Genomic DNA, 21,808 nt, shown 5'->3' on the forward strand with positions numbered 1-21,808 from the left:
GAGATCACCATGTTAGATATAATCGCTCCATCTTCTAAATGCCTTATTTTGTATCTACCCTATCTAGCCCTATCATAGAACCTTGTTTTGTAGCTTCTTCTACATTTAGATGAGCCTCCCTTTTTTAAAGTACTCATTATGGGGCCTCCCCTGGTGGCGCAGCGGTTGAGTGCTGGGCTGCAAAGCTCTGCAGCGCCAGTTCGATCCCCAGCCACCTGAGAGGGTCCCACATGGTGCGCAGACCTCTCCTGCAGCCCGCTGCTCCCCTCAGCAGTGTATTTCATCACTCTGCCTGTTCTGTTCCCCGCTCTGGCTCTGGTGAACTCTCTCACCCTCCCGCGCTTCTGACTGTACCCAGTGCTTGTATTAATAAATAAATAAATCTTTAAAAAAAAAATAAAGTACACATTATAACCACCCTCACCAATACTAGATTGCAGTAATGACATCTTACAAGCCTTTATAGTCTTTGAATATATCAAATATGCAAGAAATATTTTCTAATTGTGAATAAATGTAATTTTTAATGCACTTTTACATTAGTTTACAATATGTATGTTTTAGGGGTACAGAGTCACACATCTACAAATGTATGTTACAACATAACACCTACTACCAAAGCACAAGTAATCCTTCACCATAGTCCTCCACCCTTTGATTCCATCCCTCTGAGAGCCTCCGTTCTTTAATAAGATTTCAATGATTTGTTCTGATTTGGTTCTGGTTGTTCCTTTTCTTTGTTTCTTTATGTTCTACATATGAGTGAAATCATCCAGTTTTTGTCTTTCTCTTTCTGATTATTTCACTTCACACGATGTCCTCCAGTTTCATTCATTATGTCACAGATGGCAAAGCTCACCATTTTTTATAGCCTAGTAATATACCATTATGTATATATGCCACATCTTCTTTGTCCACTCATTTGCCATTTAGGTTGTTTCCATAACATGGCTATTGTAGATCATGTTCAATGAACACAAGAGTATAATTCACACTTTCTTTTTGCTAGTTCATCAAGCACCTCAAGTATAAAATGTAAATATAGCAAAAAAAAAAAAAAAACACACAACAAACTCCTTTAGGACAAATACAAGTTCTCTGAGTCATTTTCTGGGATGACAGTCACTGTTAAATCATCAATGATCGTAAAATAACTCTGGAACTGGTTTCTCATCTCATTCTCTTATCAGCTGTAGGGGTATATTCCACTTTCTATGGTAATAATTACAGAAGTCAAATTTTCAAATAAGATGAGCTAAACAGACACAAAGTCTGCTATTTAGCTTTACAAATATTTGAAATGAGTACGCATGTCTTATAACTTTACCTGCTCCTCAATCCTGCTGCTCATAACACTTTCTTTATGCCTGGAAGGTAGGTCACTCTTCTGTTCTATATCTGGATCACAGTTTATTTCAGTTCTTTGGGTTCTTAGAGGAATTATTTTCTGACTCTGGCTAATTTCCAGGTTCTTCTTTTTTATTTTAATTTCTATACTTCCCGCAAGTCACTAGAACTTTAATTCTTTATAATACTTGATGCAAAGATTCTCTATTATATGATGATTCCACTCAGTGTTGATTATTTGTTCTTCTTCAAATCTATATCTATTGAGTATCTACTATTTGCTCAGTACTAAGGAAACAATTGTATGTATGGATACACAGTTCCTGTCTAATAGTAACAGGAAAGACATACAACTAAATAACCTTAACAAGATGAGATGAATTGATAATAAATTGATGGCTTAAGTCCTATATATTTGTACATATAGATCCATAGATCTATTTTTAAGATTTGTAGATACCTCCACCCTGTTTTCCGTAAGGCTGTACTACTCTACAAATGTAGTTGATGTTGCTTTTGTTTCTGTGGACTCACTGGTAAAACTAATGCTGATCTTCCTTTTATAGGAGCACAGCTCTCTGTTCCAGACTTTGTAGTCCCTTGCCTAAGAAGCTTGATTGATATTTGTGTACACCAAGTAAGGAAACCAAGCCAAATGAGCCGGTAGACAGAACTAAATCTTAGAGAAGGGACAGTCGTCCAAACTCAAAGTTGGGGCAGGGAGAAGACACAGGAGGGAATAAGGAAGATTAAAAGAGCGCAGTTCATACCCAACACTCTCTGTGTGCTGGGACATGTAACATGGGGGCAGATATAAGAATGTGTAAGATGTTAACAGTAAGCTACTCAGTTTCAAAGATGGAGCTTGGCATGAAGTAATTAGATAATCCAGCAGAGTCTCTGCCTTTCAAAGGATTGCGTGAAACCAGGACATGAGCCTTTTAAGGATGGCCATAACAAGCCCTTGACCTCTCTTCCATTTGTCCTGCACTACAAAACCTCCAGCATCAAACACAACCCAAAGGAGGTGAAAGGAATCCAAAAAAAAATCTGAAATTGAACCTGTCGTCAACCAAGGAACAGAGATTTAAAGATAGACTTTAACAGAGAGGAATATATTTCTTATACCCTATATGTCACAAACAATTCACAACTCCTTATTACACAATTACAATTAGCTGTGACAAGTAACCTAAGCCTCCAGTCTTGCCTACTCTATTCCAGATTCTCCACAAGTCTGTTTCCCCCTTTTAAATCCTATTTCTTCACAACTCCACCTTCTCTAATCACATTAATTCAAGGAGTTTTCAGAATTCATCTCTGCTCGTTCCATTAACAGATTTAAAATATTCATTCAGTTCCTGCTTCCCGCCGTGGCACAGTATCCCCTTTTTGGTCTATGTGTTTTCATATTGAGCAGAGCTTTTCATATACTAGATCAGATAAGTCTTTTTCTTGCTTGGAAGGATATTCCTTTTAGTTGAACACAAACTTTGTAAGGGATGCCCATAAAGAGATGAAGGAAGGAGAGGATGCAAACCCAGATCAGATCAGACAAATTCATCTTGCTGAGGCATTAAGTAGCAAATATTGTAGGCAAATCAGCCTAAAGTTCTATTGTAATAAGACTTCATATTTACATGTATTACAGCAATCTTTAATTATTCCACAGCAATTCCAAGAACGGAAAATTTGTCTTCAGTCTCCACTGAAATTGTCCATAATGATGTAATCCAAGGGGCCATCCATTATCACAATTCATGTCATTACTAATGCCACTCAAATGGTACACTTTTCATCTAATTGCCTGTCAATAAGCCATTTACCTTGATAAATTCATTACCTAAGTTTAATTAATTACTGACAGACCTTGCTATGTGCTTTGAACTCATTTTAAGCCAGGTTTTGCAAAGATTTTTTTTTCCTTTTCTATTTTCTGTTTTGTTTTGTTTATTGAGGTTACATTGTTCAACAAGTATATGATTCAGAGGTGTAAGATCACATCTCTTCAGATGTGTCACCACCTACTCCCACAACCAAGACACCCACAGACCTCCATCATAGTCCACTGATTGCCCTCCACACTTTACTTTTTATCCTCCTTCTCACCCTCCCATATCCTTAATTCTACAGACAGATTTCTAGCATTTGTTATCATTTTTTTTTACTCACCCTTTGATTCATTTCTTTACATTCCTCATGAAAGTAAAATCATGTGATATTTATCTTTATCCTTTTGACTTCTTTCATTTAGCATTTTCTCCTCCGATTCCAACTGTGTTTTTGTAATGGCAAGAGTTAATCTTTTTTATCACTGAGTAGTAATCTACTGTGTTAATATACTACAAATACTCAACCACTCATCTGTCCTTAGGTTGTTTCCGTAACTTGGCTATTGTGCATAATGATTCAATGAACACAGGAGTGCATATATCCCTTCAAATTAGAGTTTTTGCATTTTTTGCATAGATACCTAGGAGTGAACTTCCTGGATCATATGGTAGATTGATTTTTACTATTTTGAGAAACCTCCACACTGTTCTCCGTAAAGGCTGTACCAGTCTGCAATCCCACCAAAAGTATATTAGGTTTCCTTTTTCTTCACATCCTCACCAACACTAGCTGTTTGTGGTCTTTTTGATGTGGGCCATTTTTATAGGTGGGAGATTTATCTCATTTGGTTTTGAATTGCTTTTATCTGATAAGTGATGAGAATTTATTCATGTGTCTGTTAGCCAATCCATAGAATTTCTTAAAAGAAAACACAACAAAGCAAAAACAGACAATTATAAATCAGAGACATCTTGCAGGGAAGTAGGAGGAAGAGGGATCAGAGGGAGGGAGGGAGGAGCACAGGGGCCTGAGGTGATGGTGCACAGGTGCACTGGTGAAGGAAATTCCATGGGGACTACACCTGAAGGGGTAGAGGAAGCAAATATTGTTTAAAAGTGAAAATGATGTAAAAATATTTTAAAAATTAAAAAAAAGACATTGCTATTTTCATTTCATCAAAGGTTGTTTCAGTACTGACCTCTAATAAAACTTTCTTTTTTGGCAATACCTGTTTATTTAGCATCATTTCAATAAAGGAAATTCAGAAGCAGGTCAACATTAGCCAGTATGGAAATTATTTTCAGATGGTCATCCACTTAGCTTCTTTGTTATTGCAATTTTTTATGAGATGACAGTAAGAAAGGAGAAGGAAGAAAAAGAACCATTCAGGAAATTATACTATTATACTATTAGTAGGTGCTGTCTGAGCTTTATCTGATTTAATATCATTCAGATCACTATTCAAGGAAGGTAACATAATCCCTCTTCTAAACTTGAGGAAATGGCTTAGGATCTTAAGTAGACTGATTATACAAGGTCAACATGAAAAGTCAATGTCAATAATTTGAGTATTTCCAACTAACTTAGTCATCTAATAATTGGAATGGAGGTCAAACCAAGCTTATGTGACTCCAAAGGTAAAATACTATGCTACAGAGAAACAAAACAAAGGAATAGACAAAACCAAAACAAACCCTGGAAACCTTACTGTAGAATTGAGGTTATGGGAGGGGCGAGGAGGGACTAGAATGGGAGGGGGCTCACTGAACTATGATGGGAGACTATGGTGCCTTGCTGATGAGTAGGTGTGACAAAATGCAACTGAAGAGGTGTGAGCCTATACGTCTGGATTATAAAGTGTTGTATACCAACATTACTTCAATTTAAAAAAAATAGTTTTTAAAACTGAAGGGTCGGGACCTCCCCGGTGGCGCAGCGGTTGAGCGCTGGGTTGCGAAGCTGCCTGCGGCCTCTGCGGTGCAGATTCGATCCCCGGCTGCTCCCCGGCCACCAGAGGAGGGTCCCACATGGCGCGCAGACCTCTCCTGCCGCCCGCTGCTCCTCTCAGCAGTGTGCTTCGGTCCTTCTGCCTGTTCTGCTCCCTGCTCTGGCTCTGGTGAATTCTCTCACCCTCCCGCGCTTCTGACTGTACCCAGTGCATGTATAAACAAAACAAACAAATAAATAAAAATAAATAAAAACATGCCTTTATAAAAAAAAAATAGTCATTTAAAAAAAAAAAACTGAAGGGTCGCAGTGAGCTACCTTAGAAAATAGTCACCTAAATAATTCTAGAACATCCTATATTTTACCAAATACTAACTTATATTCCATCATCTTATCCAGATTTTATCAAATCAGCCAGTATCATTTCCCTGTCCAATACAAAAATGCATGCTCAGAGTCAATTTTGAAAATCCCATGACCATGTAAAAAGAAAAAAAGTTATTTACTAAATACACCTTCTAGAGGGTGCTGGCAAACTCTAGTGCTTTAGCTGAAACCATAAAGCAGACAGATCTGTGTGATGAATAATCTCCTAGAACTATTTGTCACTGATAACAGAGGCTTCCATAATAAATGTCTGGAAAGCACTTTTCCATTTAAAAGTATTATATAAGTACCAATTGACCATAATGCAGAACTATGCCAAACTTCAATAGGAGGGTTCTTATGAATTATATAAACAAAACAGGATAAGCATAATCAGTCATATTTTTTCTATATCCTTCACAAGCTTCAAATGGATTAAGAAGTACTGTTAGATATTTTAAAGAGAGTTTTAAAAACACACCCCATTCTAGGGGCCTTTCAATAAAACTCCTAGGTTCTAGGGAAACAGGTTCTATAAGAGGTGAGATGAGAGAATGCTATGGGCCTAGATTTACTGACCAGAAAGATGCTTTCATAGTACATAAGGCAGCTACAACTTGAGAAAGGTTTTCAGAAAGTCAAGAAACATCATTTGACACAGATTTAATTTCTTCCAGAGCCTTTTTCACATCTGTTAAGCCACTTGGATTCTTTATAAGATGCTAGGTGACCAAAGACAGATTTTTCAAGTTCTCTACAGACAGCAATGGAAAGAGGGGCGTTGGGGAAGGAGTCAGGGCAGAGAGAGTTTTTTCTCTTTTTATGAGGCTTCATCATAAATCAAAACAAACCCAGATAACTAATCAGATGAGCCACTCATTTCACAACCTTGTGGCTTTTAGACAAAGGAAGGCACTCAGCTCACTGAATTTAAGGATAAAATATAAAACCAATCGCTCTTCATACACTCTCCACAAACATTTATTCATTGGAGGACTATTTATTAACCATCTATCATTCAGCAGACTCCACATTAATTCTTGGGATACATCAGAAAACAAACTTCATCTAATGACCCTATTCTGTTACCATCTCCACTTTACAGACAGAAGACTGAGCTTCAGAAGAGTTAAGTAACCAGCTCAAAGCCATGTGGGGGTGAACCCCAGGGCTGACACCTGCAGCTCAACAGTCACGTGCCCACTAAGTAAAACCCTAGGATGCCATGTGGCTCACATCTCTTCTGTGGTTGAATTCCAGGCCACAGGAAAATTGTACTCTACATCTCAGACACTGAAAGAATTCTGCATGAACGGAGACAAAGTGAAAAGCCAAATGTGAGACTGTCATGCAAATGAATATATTCAAATCTCTATCCTGCAAATTAAGTTGTTCCCCGTTCTCACTACTCAGCTCTTCCACAAAAACAAGCAACACATCTGATTTCTTGTTTATTATGTTTAACATTTATGATCTGTTTCCATCCACAAAAATGTTAGCCTCACAAGGGAAAGGATGGCAAAAGTCTAAAGCCATACCTAACTCATAGTAAATGCTCGGTGGATATTTATGAAATGAATGACTGAAAACCTTACTCTTAATCTCTTAATATTAATTACTCAAGTATACATTTGCCTATATACCACTATTTAAAAACACTACATGCTTGAATGATTAATATATTAAATTCAGAAAATATATAATTTTTATATTAATCTTATCTTACATTAGCATTATATTATTTATGTGATCCTCAGTTTCTCCATAAGCACTGAACGAGAAAAAAAAATTCAGTGATCAAAAAAATTCATTTATATAATATATATGTATATAGTCAAGTATACTACTGAAATACAATTAAGATGGAAAAGCTAATCAGTACATTTTGAAGAGATGTTCAACAAGATGGATTTTCCATAGATTATCCAAGGTTATTAAAACCTTTATCTCTTCAAGGTCAAAATTAACTGAGGTTTTATTATTTCATAACTTTCTTCCAGATTCTTTCAATGAAATTGAAGTTTGAAACGCTTTTTATTGTCAAAAATCTCAAGTGAGGATATGTGCCTTGTGATGCAGATGGATGTGCCTTGTGTGCCAGATGGATGAATCCATTCAATATACAAAAGAAGCAGAAAACAAGAAACTCTATCCAGAGCCAGGTATATAACAGCTAAGAGTAGACTGGAATCAATGCAAGTTAAAATGTTTAGGAAAAAAACAGAAAAAAAACAACCCAGAGTCAAGGTATGACAAGCTTTTTTTCTTTTTTTTTTTTTTTTTAATTTTTTTTATAGAGGCATGTTTATATTTATTTATTTGTTTGTTTGTTTTGTTTATACATGCACTGGGTACAGTCAGAAGCACGGGAGGGCGAGAGAATTCACCAGAGCCAGAGCGGGGAGCAGAACAGGCAGAAGGACCGAAGTACACTGCCGAGGGGAGCAGCGGGCAGCAGGAGAGGTCTGCGCGCCATGTGGGACCCTCCTCTGGTGGCCGGGGAGCAGCCGGGGATCGAACCGGCGCCGCAGAGGCTGCAGGCAGGTTCGCAACCCAGCGCTCAACCGCTGCGCCACTGGGGAGGCCCAACAAGCTTTTTTTCTTAAAGAATATCAGTCATCTGTATAAGCATATGACTGGTCTATTGGAATAGTGCTAATAGAAGCTTATTCATTATTTATTTTTATTCCATATTTTTATTCCATCAAGGAATAAAAAAGCCCCTCTCCTTCCTCCATGAGCTTGAGCTCATGAGTAGTTTGAAGAGCCTTGAGTAGTTTGAGTGGCCAGTTCTTTAATTTTGCTGCAAATCTCACATTTCTTTAAGAGCTCCAATAACATTCTGAAATAGAGCTCTTCAAAAATAAATAGATCAAAGGCAATAAAATTGTGTCCATCTGTCAAGAGAAATTTCCATTTAATGAGAACACCAAATTGCATCATTAACGAAGAATCCCAAAGATTTAAGGAAAACCAACATGGAATGTGTAGCAGAACTTCCCCAGTGGTTGTGCAAGCCAGTGGTATGTTAAATGGACTCTGACCTCATCACTTGATATCCATATACAAACATCTATCACTTCAGACAGTTGCAAAAGAAAGACCAATGGATCATTTCTGCCTCAGAGATATTACTAGACTAACAAGCCTGCATCAGAAATTCACAAGATAGCAGGTCTAGAGCCATGAGCTGTTTAGGCAGCACCTTCAAGTCAGAAAGAAAGTCCTCACCAGAAGCCAAGCTTGCTGGCATTTCTGCTCTTGGACTGCCAGTCCCCAAATCTGTAAGGAAATAGATTTCTGTTGTTTAAACTACCCAATTGGGGGCATTTCATATTTTAGCCTGAGCTACAACAACACTTTTCCAAAAGATGCCCCTGGTTTTGGTCCCTCCCTCCAAAAACACAAGTTTATTTCACCCACCATGTCACATATAGTCCCTCCTGCCCCCACCAAGCAAAATGCTGATGCCCTTTCTCTAAGACCTTTTCCTGATTTTTCTACCTGTAAACCTCCTTGATTTTTAGTCTGCCTTTCCTTTGAGGTCCAGTTTTCTATTTCTTAAAATGATAGCAACTTACCTGATAAGTGTATCTCTTCAAAGGAATTGATGAATAACAGCAAATTTCCTGTTTCCAAGAATATTAGCGTTTTAACCAGGAACCAGCACACTTTCTGAGAGTCCCTAATGGTGGCTATTTCAGGTATTGTGACAGCTTATAACTAGGAAATAAGACATGTAGATGCTTCACCTATGCACACAGCCAACCTCAGTTGTACTGATAACTTCTAAGTCAGAAATTTGTGCCAACTGTTTATTCCTTTGAATCATTATCATCTTCAAGAAAAATCTTCTTAGGCTTACATGAAGTCAAGAAAGATATTTCTTTTTTCAATAGACATTTTTTCATGTGTCTATATATACATTATAATACAAAATAATGGCATCATTTATGCACTTAATCGAAAGGGAACTTTTGCAGTCTTTTAAGTTTTACAATCACTAAAGCTTTGTAACACAGATATTGCTACAAAGATAAGCAATGAGCCTCATAAGAAATTTCTAAGCAGGAGCTAAATAATTATACATGGAAATGAATAAAATTAATTGGAACTGAAAATAATTTAGTTCTGGCTCTGAGTAAGTCCTCAAATACATACTGAAAAAACAAATTAATACTCTCAAATTCTAGTGGGCCATGATATCAATACTGAAGTCCACCCAAGGAAGGACAGGGCAATAAGGAAATATTGACAGGGAGATCCATTCAGATGATACAAAGAAGAGCAGGAGCAGAGCTACCATAGAAGAGACTAACCACAACTAGGGAACAGAAATTAGAAGTCAAACCATAGTTTCCGCAGGTGACTAAAAATCAGGTGTCAGGACAGATGACTGTCTGAAATTTGAGCACCCATGATAAAGGTTCTACAGGAAGGCTGAAGTCAGAAACCCACCCAAGAGCCAATTGCACTACGAGTCTCCCAACCCAGACATTGGTCTTAGGAATGACAAAGCACCATTCTCAAGTCACTCTTAACTACTAAAAGGGAGCTTTCTCTGCCAACCTCCCATGCCACCATCATGGTGCACAAGAATGTCCTGGCTATTCCTCTCAAGAGCATGCACAACACTGAAAAGAGAATCAAACACCACTTTCTTATTAAGCCATACTCCAAAAATCATCACCTGGTTTCTAACTGTGATGAGGAAACATGGTTTTATTTGCAAATCTGTAATCATTGATGATCACAGAACTGGTAAAATTGCCTACCTCACAGGTAGCTTAGACAGGTGTGTAATGATCAGTCCCAAATGTGATGTATAACTCAAAACTCTAGAAAAATGGCAGAATGACCTGTTCCCATCCCATCAGTCTGGTTTCATGGTACTGAGAACCACCGCTGGCATCATGAACCATGGAGAAGTAAAACAAAAACACACAGGGGGAAAATCCTGAGTTTCTTTTTCTAGGGATGCAATATATGTGTAACAAATAATATGCCTCAATGGACTCTGAAGCTTCATTTGGTCATTTACACTTTACAGCAAATTAGCAAAAGTACACCTTACAGCATTAGTTTACAGCCTTTGTGTTAATTTGGAGACTGCCATTTCCCTGAGGTAAACAAAGTCTTGTCATAACTTACCATCACCACATGACTCACCAGAGGAACATATGTCTGCCCCTGGATGGTTGAATCTGGGTTGGAGTTTGGTGGGGAAGTAGTGCTTTTCAGGACTTCTATATTAACCCTGGAAGGAATGGTGCCTATCCTAGTTTTAGCTTGACATTACACACTTGGTGCTTTGATAACTGCTCTTAATGTGATATGGCCACAGTTAACTATATAAGTGCTTGTAAAGAAGAAAGCAGTAGAGCCCACAACCCACCAAGACTCCTCAAAGTAAATTTGGGTGGCATGTCAGCAACACTACAGCAATATGTTTGTAAAATGTCATTTCTTAAAAATTAAACAACTTTTGGGGGGGGGCTCCCAAGTGGCGCGGTGGGTTAAGCACAGTGCTGTGAAGTTGTCCGAAGTCTCTGAAGTGCAGGTTCGATTCCCAGCCAGCCAGGGAGATACCCACATAGCGCAGCACATCTCTCCTGTCTCGCCCACTGCTCCCCTCAGCAGTGCTTTCAGTCCATCTGCCTGTTCTGCTCCCCACTCTGTCTCTGAGAATTCTCTCACCGTCCCATGCCTCTGGCCTGTACCCCAGTTCTTGTATAAATAATCTTTAAAAAAAAAAAAAAGTAAACAACTGTTTTTTAAAATTAGTTTTCATTGTAAACATGTAATGTGTATATTCCTGGAACTGGGGAGACTTAGTTTGCTAGATCATCTCACCCAGGAATAGCTCAGTCACCGAGGGGAACAATGTGACTTCTGTGAAAGAGACCAGGACATCACCCTCCCTTTCTAAGAGCTGTGCTGTCCAGTACAAATGTAGTAAGAGCCACATAATTAAACTTTCTAACAGCCATATTAAGACATATACAAAAAAACTGTTGGGATTAATTTTAACCATGTTTTTCAACAAATAATTGATATAAAGTAAAATTCCATTCATTCTTTAAAATCATGTATAGTTTACCTTTATTTACACAAACCACCTCTCCATTGAACTAGCACTTACAGCAGCCACATGTGACTAGTATTCCAAATTGGACAACACAGGCTATGCTCTGTTCTGGGTAGGTTTGTGGGTTTGGCAAAGAGAAAAGGAGTTTAGAAGCAACCCCAGGTATTTCATTGTGTGCCTAGCCAGCTGTTTCCCTACCATGGGAGTGGATGAAGGGGGTGAATCAGCCTTATGAAAAAAGGACAGGAGCAACTCTTCCTCGAGTGTCTTCTAGTCATGTGGGCCAGACTGCAGACTTGATTACAACAGGCTGTTAGGTGCTGTGTGATGTTGCATAGGTTTGATTTTTTTATTCTCTTCAGAAAAGGACAAGTTTCACTGTTCTCCCTTGGGACTGTTTGATGACTATCCTACAGGTCCACTTTCTGACTTCCTGATATGTCAAGCAGTGCTCACTAAGCACTCTTAATATCTCAGCCTGGTGGGGACACTGAATCAGTGACCTGTAGTGAGGTGATCTCAGGCAAGTGACAACTTCTGTGAACTTCCCTGTTCTGTAAAATAGGAGAACAAATCTCATGGTGTTTCTAAATAAGATCACATATTAAACACTTAGTCCTAGTCCTAGGGCATGAGCAGCATTCAAAAGCAGAGCCTAAAAGCAGAGCCTACCACAACAGAATGCCAAAGAATGGCCCTGAAGATGTGGCAAGTAATGAGTGATTTCATTTGTTAAAATGTCTTAAAAAAAAAAAAATCCAAGTTGAGAGATATGCTTGGGTTTGGGGGCTCTGACTTTGGAAGGCCATCACTTAATTAGGAACATGGGTTTGGGGGGTTCAAAAGAACAGAATTCAGGTCTGCATTTCCATTTCATGGCTTTGATCTCTTCATCTGTATAATGGGAATAATGAGAATAATGGAAATCCTACCTTGGAGCTAATGAGGGAAAGATGAGATTATAAATTTACTAAGCACTTCACAGTAATAAATAGCTATATTTATTAGGCATAAAAGTGGAGTCCAAAAGAAATCTTCAAAGAGCTTTAATTGTTTTCTTTAATACCAAGATTGCATATGCAAGGACAATAGGGGTCATGTATGTTTGATTTATTGTTTTATCTTTGGTCCTTATCACAATACCTGGCACAGAATGAATGACTCAATAAATGTTGATTAAATGAAAAAAAAATTACTGAAAGGGAGCCCCAAACTAAGATCTAGAGTTACTTCTAAGTGGCTTGTGGCTTTAGGGAAATGAAGTAAGCCAGCAAATAGTAAATTACTAGTGACAACTGGGCCAAGTTAGAGACAGCAGAGATTGATAAGCATGTTATTATTCTCCTTCTGTAGAGAATGAAGCTAAAGCTTAGTGAAATAAACTGACTTGTTAATGACAGGGCCAAAAATGCAACCCAAAACAATAACATTCAAATCCTAGAAGATTTGTTCAACACAATGGAACCTGTTATTTGCTTGCAGCTAATCTGCAGCAGGTTTAGGCAGGGATTTTTCTTTTCGTTAATGTGCATTATTCCAAATCCTCTTTACCCTTGCCACTCATAGGGTACCCATGTAGGTGCAACACCAATCTGTAAAAAATGCAGAATCTCAGGCCTCAGGCCCGAACTGCCAAATTAGACCCTGGTTTTATCAAGATTCCTGGATGATTTGTGTGTAAAGTTTGAGAAGTACTGCTCTACAACATGCTGACTCTCTCCTTCTTGAACAGATCTCTTTCCTGTTTTTAAGCTTATAAATCAAGAGCAAAAACACTTTGTATCATGAAAGAAAAATGTAGAATTTCAGAGGGAGAGTTCAAACAAAGAACTCCCAGCTGGAGATATTTGGAAGATGTGTACTTGACCTGATTTTTTTAAGAAATGGTAGGGTATAGGCTGTTTATACAGGCAGTAATGGAGGACAGGGGTGTGCCCTGCACAAGGAATAGGTTAGGTAAAAACACCTAAGGCAAGACAGTGTAGAACATAAAAGAAAATGCTAGGTGAATCTGTGTGACTGGACCTTAGGATGTGTGAAGACCAATGAAAATACATGTTTGAAAGAAAAACTAAGGGCATGATGGGGAGGTCAAATTACTTGACAATCTGGTGACTGTCATATTTGGTAGAATTCTCTCCCTCTATAGATTTCTTTGATCAAGATGGCATTTAACTTTTTAAAAAAAAAGGAAATGTATATCAAAAAAATGTCCAATTTAAATTACTGCCACAACAGGAAAGTAGGATGAAGATGAAAAAGGCTGACTTTTTTGGGGGGATATGGGGGTGTAATTATTTGTTGAGGCAATATTAGTTAAAAACACTATATATGATTTGTTCTTTTTCTTATTCCTTAAGGTTAAGGTTAAATTATTTGCAGTCTTTATTGCTTCTTGATATGGGCCTATGTCGTGTCTTCATTTTCATTTGACTCCGGATTTTTTTAAATTTCTTCTTTGATTTCCTGATTAACCCCAGCAGTAATTCAGCAGCATGTTTCACCTCCACATATTAAAGATTTTTCCAACTTTCTTTTTGTGGTTGATTTCTAATTTGATATCATTATGATCAGAAAAGATACTCAGTCTGATTTCAATTTTCAAGAATTTATTATTACTTTTTTTGATACTCAACGTGTAATTTATCCTTGAGAATTTTCCATGTGTATGTGTACTTATGAAGAATGTGTGTTCTGCTTCTTAGGGTGGAGTGCCCTATAAATATCTATTAAGCCCATCTGGTCTAATGGCCATTTGAGACTGTTGTTTCTTTGCTGTTCTTTTACATTTGGTTGATTTGTCCATTGGTGAAAATGGGTGTGGAGTCCCTTATTACTATTGTATTGCGGTTAATGTGTTTTTAGGTTTATAAATAGTTGCCTTGTGTATTTTGATATCTCTTTCTTTGGGTACAATAAATTGATGAATACTATATCTTCTAATATATTGATCCCTTAAGTGGTTATGTAATGTCCATTCCTGTCTCTCATTACCTTTATTAGCAGGTTTATTTGATATGATTATGCCTATCTCTTCCTTATTTGAGTCCCATTTGCCTGTAGAATTGCTTTAACATTTCTTTCTACACTGTTTTCTATCACTTTGAGTTTATTTATTATAAAAATTTGAACTTGATTAGATAGGGAGATATAGCCTACAATTCTGTGCTTGGATTCCAGAGTGTGGACTCTCCTCGTGATGTCTTGAGTTTCATAAATTTTTTCTAACCATTATGCTACTTTGTCTCCCTTTTTTTTTAATGTTTGTTAGTGGCTTTAGAGAGTTGAAATCATTTACTTTTCCCACAGGTTGGACTGTGGTTTGTTTATATTTTATTTGGGGGGCCTATACCAACCCCCTTAGGTACTAGGACCTCTTTTCATAGTTTATGAGTCAGTGGGGTCGGAGAGGGGCCCAGCTTCTAGTATGATCATGCTGGGGAGGGAGAGGGAAAAGCTAGTTTGTGTTTGTGACACCACCAATATCTCTCCTCTCGGGCCTCCCCGGTGGCGCAGTGGTTGAGCGCTGGGTTGCGAAGCTGCCCGCAGCCTCTGCAGCGCCGGTTCGATCCCCAGCTGCTCCCGGGCCACTGGAGGAGGATCCCACATGGCGCGCAGACCTCTCCTGCCGCCCGCTGCTCCCCTCAGCAGTGTACTTCTTCAGTCTGCCTGGTCTGCTCCCCGCTCTGGCTCTGGTGAATTCTCTCACCCTCCCGTGCTTCTGACTGTACCCAGTGCTTGTATAAATAAATAAATAAATCTTAAAAAAAAAAAAATTTAAAAAAAAAAAAAATATCTCTCCTCTCTGGAGTTTGAGATCACAGACTTGACAATCTGTGTGCTGTCATGTGCCTCATAAGATCAACACCAGTCCCACAGGGTAGAAAAGGAGCAGTACAGCCCAGAGTTCCTGCTCCATTCATTTCTAGTTTCATATCTAGTAAGTAATCTCCTCTAGTGTTACTATGAACTGCTAAAATTTAGTTTCCTGGACTTAACGAGACTTAGGGCTAGCTTGGACGCACTATGTCCCCAGTAAGGTAGAGGCATCTATGCCTTGGTTTGATACAAACAGCTGGCTTGTTCACTCTCTCAGAGAAATACCATATTAACTTCATTTACTACTCCTTAAAATGTCCCACTGAGTCTTCTTTATTCTTTCTCATTCTCTCTCTCAGTTCATTGCCCACATCCCCTACCACCACCATCACTATTTGTGAAAACACAAAATATCTCCAGTTATTTCCAATGTCCAAAGGGACCTGGAGGATGAAGGAGGAGGTGTAGAGAATAAAAGAATCCTTGATTAATAATCATTGCTCTAGAGCCAACAAACTACAGGCATAGGCATCATGCTGAATAATGTCATGAATGCAAGAGAAACCTGGGGATTATGTGAAAGCCTGACAATCTGATACGCATTTCATTGGGCTCGTTATTTGGACCTTCTAAATTAACTCTCTAATTTATCATTTCTAATGAATTTCAGCTTGCGTTCCATAGAATCATCTAGGACTCCAAATTAATGTGGAAAAAATTTACTGTGCATTGGAAAGAGATGTTTGAGTTCCATGCCATCAGAACACAGAGTACCTAACTAAGGCATCTTTTAGATGGACCTTTAGAGGCATCTTTAGAAACTATACATATATAATAAACTAAAAATCATTTAACAAGAACTCCTGAAAAAACAAGAAACCTCCACCCAGGATAACAGGAATTACAGTTATCACAGGCTTGGAGAACTTGAAAAGAAATAAGTGAAGCATTGTCAATATGCCTTTTCATCAGATTTGATTCACATAGCCTCAAACCTAAGGTTTCATCCAAGTTTTCAATGCAGCGTAGCAGAAGCCAAACCACACTATTGAAACATGGAACTTCAGAAGTAAATTGAAACCCAGAGAAGTTTTGCCAGCTCAGACCAGAGTAACACTTACAAAGATGGCCAGATCTGTAAGAAAGCTAGCATGGAAATGGGGTTTTCAGCATTTCTGCATTTGCTGGCACTGGTTACTGATCTTGCCAAGTCTTCACTCCACATTCAACTCCTTGAAAAACATAGAATCTTAAGGAATTCTAGAGTGCCATTCAGATATTGTTTGTTATTTTGGACCACTGAGTAAATACTGCGGCAAATCTTTCACAGTTATCTTAATGGTGATAGACTAGAATTTGGAAGGAACCGTTACAGATAATTTTTCCCTAAAAAATTTATTTGCACTATTCCAATCTGTTTCTCATTATAATTGTGCTATTCAAATCATGCATAGCCCATAAAATCTCAGAAAGAGCCACAAATAAAGTAACAAGAGTTGAAAAAACATAATGGAAATCCATTCTCCCAAATTGTTCGTAGAAGGCAGCTGCAAAAACATATGACTCCTACTTGTCTCCACCTGGACCAAGATCTATATAGTTAATCTGATATAAAGTCTTCCTATCCTATATGAAGGGTCAAGAGACAGATACTCTGAAAATAGAGAAGCAAACAGGTACATAAATGAACATTCAAATGTATATAGTAGGGAGAAAATTTGGGACAACCTCTTCTTATGAGGTCATAAACACATACAAGATAGTCATGATGGTGTCACCACCTCAATTTTCACTAGAAAAAAAATACTTTAGAGATATAAGTAACCATTTCAGCAGATTATCTCCCATGTAGTTTTCTGTTCATTCAATTGAGAAACAGATCTCAAACACTTACTGTGTATCTGACTGGTCTCCTAGCTTAAGTGAACCTATAGTATAAAGGAGAAAATAATTTTCATGACAATTACCTAGTAAATAAGGGTATAAGAATAATATACACAGTAAAATATGTTAGGTAGATTTTGGTGGGACTTTAGAAGGAAAGTGAAAATGATTCATCCTGTAGGAGTTAAAAGAGGCTCCACAGAAAAGATAACATTTGATCTGGAACTTCAATACACAGCTCAAATGCATGCCTAAAGGAAAATTTCACCATATGTATTGGCAAAATACTTCCCAAAAGGACTTTTTTCAAATGTCCAAATTTGTCACTGGCAAGCATCTATCTTCCCACTAGAGGAAAACTCTCTGAGGGTTAGACCATGTCAATGCGATATTTGTTACCCATTACTGATGCACAATCTCCAACAACTAGGTTTAGAAGCAAATGTGGTTGCCCTACATCCCTATTATTTCCTAAATTGACCTCAATTCTCTCTATGATTCACTTTACCTCAGGGGGATGAAATTTCAGAGTAATTGGGCATTATTCCCATTTTTTCCCTCCAGAAAGCTACCTGTTGGCTCTCACCTGCCACCACTGATGGTATCTAGGAATGGTGGGTGAGAAATTCTGACTAATCCAGGAATTCAATTTACAGACAATTTTAGTCTCATATCAAATTACTTCTTCAAACTTACTTTTTGTTGTTGACAAAAGTCATCCTTTGTATATAATCTATCTGCTCTTAGTGGAATGTCACCAACTGCATAACCAGGAATTTGTCTGTTTTATTCAAATCGTGTATCCCAGCTCTAAAACAGAGCCTGGCCCATAATAGGTAATTAGTAAACATTTAACTATTTGTTGAATTAATATGGTTCAAAACTTTGTCAAGAGAAAGGGTACTGTTTACAGATCCCTATCAGAGTTTCCCAAACAATTTCAAATAAATGTGTTAAGTGACCAAATAAATCACAACTTATATATATTTGCAAAAGCTTATCTTTTTCATTTATGTTGAAAAAGATATATGGATTAAGACATGCACTTTTCCTATATTCTAATATTATAGCTTGATTTGGCCAAAAGAATGTTGAACTTCGCTGATCAATTAAATTACATAGCAACAGCTCAGTGCTAAGCATAATTAGCACCCAGCCTAGCTGCAATCTTTGTTCCAAGGTATAGGTTTAACCAGAGATACTTGTTCTCCTGTTCAGCAAATCAAGTGTTTCCTCAAGAGATACCAAAGTATAAGTTGTCCAGAGAAAAATAATGAGTTTTGGGTTTTTTTTTTTTTTTTCACTAATAGGGATCTTAGCTCTATTAGAAGATTCTAATCTATGGGTTTCCATTTTGAACTGAACTAACAAAGAGATAGGAACAGTTACTTCCAGAACTCTGCCTTCAGCAAGTAATAATGTCAAATAACCTTATTATCTTGTTATCTTTTTGCTTTTGTATTATTTGTTATTTGAGAAAAAGTGACAAAAATGGAGACAGAAGAAAAATTACTTTTTCTTCTTTGGTAATGAGTCGGGAAGTAATTTTGGTAAATTAAGACAAAAATAAGTATCCCAGAATGAATGTATCATCGATGAAAAACCTTAAGATAATTATTATTTTAAAGGCTTTTTATATTTAGCATAATTTAAGATCAGTCTTTTATGTTTAGACTAATTTAAGATATCCATGTGGACAAGAAATCTAATACAATTGATCATAACTAATTAAGGTCTTGACAAATTTAAACTTTACGAGGCTCTCCAAGATGCACATAAGCAGCAGCAAGTTTAATGTATTTAAGTATACAAGATCAAGTTGCTTGATAAAAGTATCTCAGCAATAAATGTTTTTTGGCTCAAAGTGCCAGAATAGTCCTATTGGTTTTGTTTTTCTTTCTGTTTTCCTATGATAAAGCATTTACTTCGTTTTCTCAATATGCTGAGAGCCAATTGGGTAGTCAAATATTTTTACATCTATAGTATAGTTAAATTGTAGAAAAGGAGAGACAGGAAAAGCTAAAATAAATGAAAGGGGGAAAGCATAGAGTTGATTTATATGGACTTATTAGAGGAAAAAGCAATCATCAGAATTGAGGAATGAGCACAGAGGAATAAATAGAAGAAAACAAAATCAGAATCGGAGTTAGTAAAGATAAAAGCATACAAAGAAAAACAGGACAAAGGTAGCAGCTTCTAGAATGGTGAGTTCATTGAAACTGACCTGAAAGGAATCTCTCCTACCCCTTACCTCTAACCATGTATCAGGACAACAGCAAAAGCAGTCACATCCTTCAAGGAGGGTAATGTTAATCAAATCACAGTAAAAATCATTTATGGATACAAATATCTTTGTCTGGATTTATCCTTCTCGCTCATCTATTCCTCAGTATGACTTTCCTTTTTTACTATGTTTGGCCACAAGATGCACATCATGCCTAACAAAGACAAAAATGGTACTGGGCTTTGGCATCTGTGGCAGACTGGAAATGTGGAGTGGCCCTGACTCTATGTAAAGCAATAGGGAGGTTTCTCAAAGTATTAAAAATAGATCTACCATATGATCCAGCAACTCCACTTCTAGGTGTCTATCAAAGAAAGCAAAACACACACATACACACACACACACACAAACTCTCAAAGGTATAAATGCATGCCTATGTTCATTGCAGCACTATTCCCAATAGCCAAGTTTTGGAAACAACATAAGTGCCCAAAGGCAGAGAAGTGGGTTAAGAAATGTGGTATATATACACAATGGAATACTAATCAGCTATTAGAAAAACGAAATATTGGCATTCACAACAGCATAAGTGGAACTGGAAGGGATTATGCTAAGCAAAATAAGTCAGGAGAAAGTCAAACATTAGATTATTTCACTCATATGTGGAATACAAAGAAACAAAGCAAAGGAACAGATCAAACTAAACCAAAGCAAACCCTACAAATCTGACTGAAGAACTGAGGCTACCAGAGCAGAGGGGCCCAATGGACTATGGAAGGATTACTGGTACTTTAGTCGTGAGTGTGATGTAGTAACATACATCTGAAGAGGTATAAACCTATAGCCCTAAAACATATACAGTGTTGTAAGCCAACATTACGTCAAAAAGATAATTTTTAAAAAAATATGTCCACAAATATTTTAATATTTTTTCAGTAGAGGTAGGCTCTATGTCACTTCTTGAATGAGGGTGAACTGTGTATCTAATGGACTATGACTAATGGACTATGGAAATATTTTGACAGCTTCTGAACCCAGACCATAATAGACTAGCAGTTTTACTACCTATCCCTTAGAAAACTTATTTTTGCATGTTTTGAGAAAATCAAGCATCCCAAGAAAGAGGTGCAAGTGGAAAGGAAACACCCAACAGTTGACCTACAAGCACAGTCAGCATCATCTTGTTAGCCATGGGATGCGCCGTCTTGGATGCAGATTTACTTTTCAAACTCTCCTAGCTGATATCATGTGAACAAGAGAACCGTCATCTGCCACCAAACTCTGTCCAAATTACAAATTTGTAAGCAAAATTAAAAATGCTGTTTTAAGTCACAGTTTTCAGTCAACTATAATTACAACAGTCCTCTACAAATACATTTCATGTTGACAAATAATCTCTGAATGTAGATAAAGTTAGAAGGGGAGGGTGGCAGATGGATGTTTTTAAAACCTAGATCAAAGATGCTCTCACTCTTCCCTAACTCTCACACACACACACACACACACACACACATACTTTTAGGTTCTGTCCTCATGTCCTATCAATCTCTTGTTATAATATTGTGAAAGACAAAGATAAAAACCTTCAATCAGAACTTGCTGTACTTGGTTACATGTGGCTCATTGACTCATGTGGCACTTTGAGACCTCAAACATTTGAAACAATCACTAAGCCAAGCAAGTAAAGAGAGGCTCACAGGTACTGGTCAATTTGTTCCCTAGATGCCTGTTTGCCATTTGTAGGTGCATTCTCAGAGAGGTCTTGTTGACAGAGGTGTTCCTTCAAAGATTGCTATTTTGACATTATTTTGATTCTAAATATCTAGTCAAAGAAATTTATATGAGCAACTACCTAGACATTTGTGCATGGCCCACTTTGTTATGTTAGTTATAAATTTGAAAAATGCCAAGAGTCAAACTAATCTGGTAAATTTATTCAATAGCTTGTTTGGCTTCTGCATGTAGAAACACTTGCCTCTTTGCCCAGATCACATTCCCCACACTGCTCTGCCACATATACTTCTGTCTCCCATATTGGTTTACTCACGACTGGAGAAAAGAGCCAGGCCTCAATGTCTTTGGATGCCCAGTTCTTAACAGCTTGTGGCATACAGTAAGTGTTCGATATGAGTTTATAAGTGAACTATTTAGTAAAATAAATAACATGTGCATTTAAAAATAGTCTAAAGTTGTCCCCAGAGGAGCAGCCAAACCCAGGAGGAAAAATAAGAAAGTAGTTTTTTCAAGAACTTTCTACTAGATTTTTCTAAACACAAGCATGAATTTATCCCTGTTTCAAT

General features: G+C 37.5%; 1 protein-coding gene and 1 pseudogene across 1 annotated transcript in view; one reads left to right on the forward strand and one right to left on the reverse strand.

Annotated features, from left to right (window-relative positions):
• PTGFR (prostaglandin F receptor) overlaps positions 1 to 21,808 on the reverse strand; it is a 264,047-nt gene that overhangs the window by 120,886 nt on the left and 121,353 nt on the right. The gene's annotated exons all lie outside the window — the stretch shown is intronic.
• LOC119236642 (40S ribosomal protein S15a-like) lies at positions 10,079 to 10,454 on the forward strand (annotated as a pseudogene).

Source organism: Talpa occidentalis, unplaced genomic scaffold (assembly GCF_014898055.3).
Source record: "Talpa occidentalis isolate TD23 unplaced genomic scaffold, MPIMG_talOcc4v2.1 talOcc4.9, whole genome shotgun sequence".
In the NCBI taxonomy this organism is placed as follows: domain Eukaryota; kingdom Metazoa; phylum Chordata; class Mammalia; order Eulipotyphla; family Talpidae; genus Talpa; species Talpa occidentalis.